This window comes from Diabrotica virgifera, chromosome 2 (assembly GCF_917563875.1).
Source record: "Diabrotica virgifera virgifera chromosome 2, PGI_DIABVI_V3a".
Classification (NCBI taxonomy): domain Eukaryota; kingdom Metazoa; phylum Arthropoda; class Insecta; order Coleoptera; family Chrysomelidae; genus Diabrotica; species Diabrotica virgifera.
The window spans coordinates 106695212-106705439 of NC_065444.1; the positions used below are offsets into that span (position 1 = coordinate 106695212).

At 30.9% G+C, this 10228-nt stretch overlaps 1 long non-coding RNA gene across 1 annotated transcript; it reads left to right on the forward strand.

The window, feature by feature from the left end:
* Positions 1-3720: 3720 nt before the first annotated feature.
* Positions 3721-8816, forward strand: LOC126880175 (uncharacterized). The gene is made up of 3 exons (XR_007696463.1): positions 3721-3893; positions 4453-4610; positions 8642-8816. It is a non-coding gene; the product is annotated as an uncharacterized LOC126880175 (long non-coding RNA).
* The last annotated feature ends 1412 nt before the right edge of the window (positions 8817-10228 follow it).

Sequence of the window (10228 nt, forward strand, 5' to 3'; positions counted from 1 at the left end):
TATGTTATTGTTTATATTACTGAATAGAGAATAGAATTACCTTTCAAATGAGCTATGACACGACCCCTATTCTCATTTAAAAAAATCCTCCATGACGTCATCACGCCCAAATGGGTGACGTCACTAGTATGATATATATACCGAAAAGTCGTAATTTAGAAATAATAATCGACCTGTTTTGGGATTTTTTTCCAAAATTGTCTATTCTCGAGAAAATTAATTTATTCCAACCTTTACGTGCTCACTGTACAAGTTTTAAGAGTATTTAAAACATTGGTGCGTTCGGACGACCACAGCGGCTGGACAGCTGAGCCAGCAGTAGCTGTCAGACGTCACCGCTGGAAGCCAGCCGCTGAGAGATTTACTAAGCTTTCCCTATCACGGCTGGATACAACCACTCAGCCGATTTCTGCTGAATGCCAGCCGCTATGGTCGTCCGAACGCACCCATTGTTTATTTTAAATCATTGTTCATTATCACCTAATATATTATTCTGAAGCTATTTCTTTGTGGCATTTATGTAATTTATTATTCTAAATGGGATATAAGCCACAATTTAACTTAAACAATGATTGTATTAACGTTTCCACTTCCACTTCGGAGATTTACATAATATAAAAGTAGTTTTTAATAACTGTTTTTAGAAAATGTTTAAGTGTTTAAAAAATGTTGTATGTTGTGGTTGTGTTTTTTTTGTAAAATTTATAACCTATAAATTATTTTTATTTATTTATTTGTTAAATTTACATACAAATGTAGTTTTTAAGTGTTTCAAAAGTAGTGGTTGTTTTTTTTGGAAAATTTATTACTAATAAATTATTTGTCTTTATTTGCTACATAGCCCAATCACAGAACAATCTGACTCAAAAAAATTAAAGGAAGGATGAAAGATAACTTAAAAAATTATTTTATTAACGTTTCTACTGCCACATCATCAGACGTTTACATACAACAAAAGTAGTTTTTAAGTGTATCAAAAGTTGTGGTTGTGTTTTTTTTTGTAAAGCCCGATCAAAGAAAAATTTAACACAAAAAAAATTAAGGAAGGATAAAAATTTGGGAATAGATAGTTGAAATTGTCTATTATTATATAAGAAAAAGTTTACAGTTCTACATTCCCTCCATTTTACAAAAGCGGAGGGGAATACCCCCTTCTCGGGGGTGAAAAATATATCTACATTCAAATAAGTCCGGTATTGGATAAAATGATTTATTCTAAGCAACTTTTATTCTATAGAGTTTTTTAAGTCAATGGGTAGGTACTTTTCGAGTTATTTGCGAATGAATATTTTCATTTTTAACAAAAAAAAAAACCATATTTTTGGACGGTGTTTCGCAAATAACTCAAAAAGTAAGTAGGTATTCTATTGAAAAAAATATTCTTAGCAAAAATATAAGTAGCTAGTAGCTTATTATAAAAGTGAAAAAATGGTGTATGTAATAAAATATATGTAAAACCTTTAACAAGATCAGAGAAGAACATGCAATAGAAAAGAAAAGAGAAGAGAAAGATTTGAATGAATTACACTATCCTGCAACTTATCGAAGAAAGAAGAAAATCAAAGAACAACAAAATAATGTACAACAAGATTCAGAGACAAATAAAAACCGAAATACGAAAGGCCAAAAAAAAATGGTTAAAATCACATGATAGTGATTCTTAGAAAAAGATTTGTTAGAACAAAGACATAATAGGTAACATGCTTAAAAAGGTGAAACAAGCAGTCTTTCGAAATTCAATACAGCTAGCAAACTGCGAGAACAACAGGAGAATATTATCACAAACAAAAATTAAGAAATCTGCATATGGACAAAATACATACAAGAACTCTTTTATGATACTAGATTCGATCCGAATCAATAGGTAGGTACTTTTCGAGTTATTCGAAGTAGAATATGTTCATTTTTAACAAAAAAAACATATACAATCTACAATCATTGTTTAAGTTAAATTGTGGCTTATTTCCCATTTAGAATTTGGAATAATAAATTACATAAATGCCACAAAGAAATAGCTTCAGAATAATACAGGGTGTAACGAAAATACAGGTCATAAATTTAATCACATATTCTGGGACCAAAAATAGTTTGATTGAACATAACTTACCTTAGTACAAATGCGCATATAAAAAAAGTTACAACCCTTTGAAGTTACAAAATGAAAATCGATTTTTTCCAATATATCGAAAACTATTAAAGATTTTTTATTGAAAATGGACATATGGCATTCTTATGACAGTAGCATCTTAAGAAAAAATTATAGTGAAATTCGGACACCCAATAAAAATTTTATGGGGGTTTAGTTCCTTTAAACCCCCCCAAACTTTTGTATACGTTCCAATTAAATTATTATTGTAGTACCATTACTTAAACACAATATTTTTAAAACTTTTTTGGCTCTTAGTACTTTTTCGAAAAGTCAGTTTTTATCGAGATATTTGGAATATTTGTCAAATCCACCACATATTTGTATATATGGTTAAGTACGATTATGGAGACTTGGTAATAATATGAAAAATGTATCATTTACATTTTTAGGTATATTTTGAACCGTATTAAAAAGAAGCCATATCTCGATAAAAGGCGCCTTCTCGAAAAAATACAAAGAGGCAAAAAAGTTTTAAAAACACTGTGTTTAACTAATGGTACCGCATCAATATTTTAATTGGAGCGTACACAAACATTTGGGGGCTTTAAAAGAACAAAACCCCGATAAAATGTTTATGTAAACATATTAAAAAATAAGCCTCAACTCGATAAAAACTGCCTTATCGAAAAAATACTAAGAGGCAAAAAAGTTTTAAGAATATTAAAGGTAACTAATGGTACGACAATAATAATTTAATTGAGACGTACACAAAAGTTTGGGGGGGTTTAAGGGAACAAAACCCCCATAAAATTTTTATGGGGTGCAGAAATTTCACTATAATTTTTCTCTAAGATGCTCCTGGCATAAGAATGCCACATATCCATTTTCAATAAAAAATATCTAATAGTTTTCGATATATTCGAAAAAATCGATTTTCATTTTGTAACTTCAAAGGGCTATAACTTTTTTTATGTGCATATTTGTACTAAGGTAAGTTAGGTTCATTCGAACTATTTTTGGTCCCAGAATATGTGATTTAATTTATGACCTGTATTTTTGTTACACCCTGTATATTAGGTGATAATAAACATTTATTTAAAATAAACAATATTTTAAATATGTAGGTACTTTTAAACTTAAGATTTTTAGAAGTTCTAAAATACTTATAATAATCTTGATTTAAAATAAACAATGTTCTAAATACTTTTAAACTTATAAGATTTTTAGAAGTTTTATACTTCTAAAATACTTAAATTTAATAATTTATAATAATCCATTCGTACCTAATATACCGCGTATACATCGAAAGATCGACAATCTGGTTGTGCTTGTATTACTTATTTCCTAACAACACACAACATTCCAGGAATGTACTACCAAAGTTCTATCAATATTTGAATGTCCTGGACATTTAGGGAACATTCGGTGAACATCTGATTAAATTATTCCTGGAATGTTACCATAAGACATTCTGTGAACATACTACCAATGTTCCTATATGTTCATTTTCAAATTCACGGCGCATGTATTTGTGCATGGTGCTTAGAGAGGGCATCACGTGACTAAAAACGACCAATGACCTCACTTCGGACTTCGGCGCTTCGGTCATCTTGGCATGCATCTTGGCCTTGGCCACCTTGCCGTGCGTGATCGTTGTTTGTTTTTATTTGTGCTTTTTAAGAATATTTTTTTAATTCGGATACTTTTATAATAACTTTAATAGTATTATTAACATAGTGCATAAAATCAGTTGGAGTAGCAGAAGCAATGTAGATAAAAAATCTGCAGGAATAACGTTTCAAAGGTTAGTACCTATGCAAATATGTAAACAAAGTCATGCCCCTATTTCAGAAAATATCCATTTATTATTTTAATAATTGCGAATAAGCCACAAACTTGCTTATTCCTAACTAAAATAGTAAATAGAGATAATAACAAACGGTTTATTTGTAAAATTAATTTTTTTTTTGCGTTTTTGCTAATGTATGCATTTATAAACAGGATGGTAGACCACACACTATAATAGTACCAACCAATGAATACACAGTATGAATAGTATAGTCGGTTTGCTAAACTTAGTCTGAGACACAACTGGCTAGTGATTTTAGTAAATAATTTTGACAATTTGGTAAAATACGCAAAAAAATAATAACCAAATAGTTAGTAATTTTGGCAAAATTGGCCAAAAACAAAAAAATTACCTACTAAAATCACTAGCCAGTTGTGTCTAGGGAAACGACTATACTAATAAACAATTTCTAAGCTGCTTTTTATAATATTTTGTGAGTTCATTAATCATATTTTTTATTTAAAACTAAAATTTGTTAATAATGCTCAGTAATGCATATATTTTGTATTTTTAGCTTTCCAGAAGATCCTGCGAAGAAGGCATGAAGTATAGATCAGATTTGTTAATAGAGCAGTATGTTCAAAACATTTTTTAGAAAAAGATATTGACAGAACTTCACTTTCAACTGTTTGTTTGAGAGACTGTGCTGTTCCAATAGCTTATATCACACAGGTAATATGCTTAACCCAATTAATAATACAATTACAATATACAGTTGGAAAAATTAAAGAACAGGGCTTTTCATTTACAGTCATTTGTTTCGAGCTTCTGTCATATGTCGTATAATCCGTGTTGTATTAATATTATACACAGATTATATAACATATGACAGAAGTTCGAAACAAATAACAATCGATGAAAAGCCCTATATAGGGCTTTTCATTCACAGTCATTTGTTTCGAGCTTCTGTCATATTTCGTATAATCCGTGTATATTAATATTATACACAGACTATACAACATATGACAGAAGATTGAAACAAATGACAATCGATGAAAAGCCCTATTGCTTTGTTCATTGTCATTTGTTTCGAGCTACTGTCATGTGTCACATATATTAATATATCTACGTCATACGTCTTTGGTTTGTATCATTGGTTATATCAATAACATATGACGTAGATATATTAATATTATGTGACACATGACAGAAGCTCGAAACAAATGACTGTGACTGAAAAGCCATATAACCATGAACGATCACATCAATCACTTATTTTGTATTTGCTGTGTTTTTCTATAAATCACAAACGTTTGTTATAGAAAAAGATCATCATCATCATCATCATCATTGGCTCGACAGCCCTTTCTGGGCTGGATCTTGGCCTGTTCCAGGATTCTTCTCCACTCTGATCTGTTTCGTGCTTTTTTCTCCAGTTTTTTATTTTTAAGGTTTTTATATCATTTCCTATTTGTTCTAAAATAGAAAAAGATAGCAAATACAAAATAAGTGATTGATGTGATCGTTCATGGGTATACGCTGTGAGCTCGTACGTAGAGGGGATATTTACAAATTCGCGAACGCCAGTAGTGACAAGTTTGTAAACGTTTACTGGAAATTTGACATAAATGTCAAAGTGATTAATTTAAAACTAAAATTAAAAACATTAATTATAAACAATATTAGTTGGCCAAAGCTGTGGTATATATTTTTACCTTAAATATACTTACGTTTTAAATACTGAATTTAAGTTTTTTTAATGTTCCGTAATATCTAATTATAAATAATCTATTATAATCTTAGCGCCATCTACACGATTATTGTCAAAGTATCCGAAGTAATAAATTGATATTTTATCAATAGAACGTCAAAATGGTTAGAAAAATCTTAAAAAAATCGATTACAATTTAATTACTTTTTTGCGTTGTAAATATTAAGCGATAACAATTAAATAATAAATTTAAAAATTACCGGTAAAAGTTGAATTAGTAACCGCTAGGAGCGACACCAGCGAAGCTCAGAGCGTATAGGGCTTTTCATTCACAGTCATTTTTTTCGAGCTTTTGTCATGTGTCACATAATATTAATATATCTACGACATACGTTATTGGTATAATACAAACCAAAGACATATGACGTAGATATATTAATATTATGTGTGACACATGACAGAAGCTCGAAACAAATGACAATCGATGAAAAGCCCTATTCTTTCATTTTTCCAACTGTAGATACCGTCCCAAGTAGCAATTTGTCGACGCGACAACGTTGTCTACCGCGTGGCAACGTTTTGTTACAACGTTGTTATTGCCTAGAAGACGACCCAATTCTGCACTAATTTGGTGGACGATTTTTGAGTTGTCTTGACGTTGCCTAGGCAACCTTAAGCGTTGCATAAGACAACTGAAGCGACTATAAAAAGTGACTGCGTGCAATGGTTGCTCAAAGAGTCGGGCTGGTTATGTTTTTTTACCTATATAAAAAGTAAACTATTTTGACAGCATATCAGGTATTTAAATTTATATAAATACATAAATAAGGACTTAAACAAAATTACCTGATGTGAAATTTATAAACGCATCTCAGATTACCGTCAAATATGGATATTCCACCTTTAAAAAACACACGCGCTCATTTTTTATCACCTTTTTAACAAAAAATATGTATATTTAAAAAATCTAATTTTAATATAAAAGCCAGAATTTATGTTAAAGATGTTTTGTATAAATTTAATGTATTGATGGTGCTTTTAAAGGTATTAGAAAATGCCTGCATTTTTTATATTTTGTGTTTTTATTTTCTTTACACCCCAAAAAAACCAAAATGGTGCATTAAACAACATTACCAATATTATTTAAAATATACCTTATTACCAACCACAGACGGATGAGACAACCGAGAAGTCCAATCGCCGACCAAACACGGCCTGGACCGACTATCCCAACCACTTTAGAACGCACCCTCTTATTGGGTGACAGAGGTCATGTGACCAGTGCAATGAAGTGCATCATTCTCCTTAACAGCGTTGCCACATTTAGTAGATATCTACTGTTTTGGTATATTTTTGATATTATTTAAAAAATTCTAGTAGGCAATGTTTTTTTAGATGTTTGGTATATTTCCATATTTTGTTATCACTAAAATAAAATTTGCTTTTTAATAGTATTCACCCCGTTTCTAAATTAATTTTCAGACATTTTGTTACAATTTCCCAATGTCATTACCGAAAATAAGATTCAGGACGTAGATGATGATAATAGATGGACAGAGAAATGAAACTGGTAAATACCAGATCTAAATAAGGAAATCTTCATATAATTGGTTTGGAGAATTTTCAAAATGATTGTAACGCTCGGTTTCATAATCAGTTAAGGATTTTAAATTTTAAGTAAGTTGGTACCTACCTTTATCACAATTCATATATGGGTAAATGTCAACTTTAAAGTGAACTTTACTTAATGTTTACTTTAAGTTGATTATGAAACCAGGCGATTTTGACAAGGTAACCGTTAACACAGATTTTACTGTATTTACAGGCCTAAAAAGAATCTACTGATTTCTATTGATTTTTTGAAAGCAAAACTACTATCCGCTGCAAGATAACTCGGATGGAATTCAGACAAAATATGTACAAAAAGTACATATTTTGTCGGAGTTTCAGCCAAATTATCTTGCAACGGATATAGTACTCAAAGAGTAAGAACTGGCCTGGCAACCCTGTCTAGCAAAGCTGATACAAAGATTTAAGCTTATCAAATCTACTGATAAAACAATGGACAATGGAGAAACCAGCTAATAAAAAACAAATAAACAGGTTGTTAAATAAATCGAAAATTTCCAGCAAAATAAAATATAAAATAATAAGAAAGAAGTACAGTTATAAAGTAAATTCTTTTTTTGCTCCTGAAGTTGCCGTAAACGTGTCACACATCTATAGAACTATACGTAAAGGCCCTGGGGTCGTGAGAGACAACTACCTAGTCGGCCAGAAAACCCATGGGCGTAAATTAGTTTAGCATTATAACGTTTTTAAGTAGTTGCGATTGTTGAAAAAACTTAACTGTGATATGTAGTTGTCACAATAGTAATAACTTAGTTGCCCATATAACTAAAGATATTACTTAACGTTGTAACATCGTAATGTCAGTCGGGTTAGGGGTCGTTGGCCGAAACAACTGAAAGTCCACTGTGGCAACGTTATATACAGTGCATTTGTTTGTACTGACAACCAATGCGTCGAAAAATTGCTACTTGGGGTTGCTCTTCATTATCTACATCAGAGATCTAAGTTGATATTGTTGCCCAATTACAAAAAAATTTTGAATTCATTATAAGTCCAATATATCACATAATTATTGCGAAGTAGATTATACAAGAAAACAGATTAATATTGAATGTAAATAAATAAAAACATCAGAAATAGAAAACAAGAATTAAGTTATAATCTTAAGTTAAAGTAAATAATAAAAACAATAAATATAATAAAACAAAATACTTATTTGTTTGTAAAAAAACTATTTCTTTGTGGCATTTTTGTAATTATTGTAACTATTTTAATGGGGAAATAAGCCACAATTTACTTGAAAAAATAACTTTATTATGGTTTCTACTTCCACATCGGACGTCGTTGTCAAAATACAAAATGTTTTATTATTTTCTTTATTAAATATTATTTATTATTTATGCATATTATTACCTGTAAATATTTCTTCTGATTGTTAATTGTAAAGGATAGAAAAATTACCATTTATTTTTTCTTTTAGAATCAGCTGAGAGAAGTGGTCTACAAAAAACCAGGAAGGAAATGGAATATGTGGCTATGAAAGGCAAAAGAAAGGTTTATAAAGCAAATGTGACACATTTTTTATAGGAATATCAGTAAATTACATTAAAAAAATGTATGAAAAGATTTTTTGCAATAAAAATGTTTATATTTATCAAGAATGTATTATTTGGTATGGCCACATATCGTCAGTGATGTGACAATACCTCCTATCTGTTTTTTCATGAGATTTGTAAGATAGACTAAAAACTTGTTTGGGCCACCTCCTGTTTTCATATATTTTTTGACTTGTTTTGCAGTAAATTTAACTATCTATTTACTACAAAACAAGTCAGAACTTACGTATGAAAACAGGAGGTGACCTTAAAAAATGTTTTTCGTCTCCTGCAAACCTCATGAAAAAAGATATAGGAGGTATTGTCACATCACTGACGATATATTTCAGAGAATGTCTAAAAAATATACTGTGAATGTTCAAAGAACGTTCGTAGACATTCATGGAATGTTCCAACAAGACATTTAGTCTAAAAAATATACTGTGAATGTCCAAAGAACATTCATGGAATGTTCCAACATTCATGGAATGTCCCAACAAGACATTCAGTCTAAAAAATATACTGTGAATGTCTAAAGAACATTCGTATACATTCATGGAATGTTCCAACAAGACATTCAGTCTAAAACATATACTGTGAATGTCCAAAGAACATTCGTAGACATTCATGGAATGTTCCAACAGAACATTCTAAGAATATTTAAAATGCTGACACAGCACTTTCCTGGGACTTTCCAGGGACATTCGTGTGCATTTGGGGACATTCCAGGAATGTTTTCAATGTCCTGTGAGTACATTCTAGGAACATTCCTGGAATGTCTTGTGTTATTAGGGTTGTTTATTTTTTAACTAAGAGGAGTAAACCAAAAAGACAGATTCACACCCAGGAAAGTCCTCACACTCCTCTTGGTTTAAAAACAAACTATAGTCGTTTCAGTTCGGCTTGTCCCACTCCGTTTTCGGGAACGTCAAGTCTGAAAACCGACTAAAACATAAGGATTCTTCTTTCCTTCGGGTTTCTCAAAAAGAAGGGGAATTCATTTATCAAAGTCCTATGCGTGTCTAATTTACGTTTCAAAAATAAACAGAAGCTCTAAAGGGACAAAGGCCTTTATTGGTTTTAGGAAACATAAGTCCGAACAGCGAGACAGCTTAAATCACACTTGGTCAAGTTAAGGATATAGAGATTGTTCTTAATTTCGACCGAGCTTGTGGGAAACAGGATGTATCTTAGAATCTTATGTTTTCATAGTGCAAAGGTCCTTGTATCGCCGACTAAAAGGGAGGCCCCCCGCGAGAAGCAGTATTTTCTCGGAATTACATAGTTAAATTGGAAACTATAAGGCAGATGTGTTTGTTTTGAAATAATCAAGGATTCGACGAATTTTGTTAAGATTCTTATATAAGTATAGAAATGATAATTAGCGTTATGTTAGAACATTTTCTAACAGTTGGATTAAACTACCCATAACTGCCAATAAAGGACTTTGAAAAAGGTTGCTGCCTGTCACC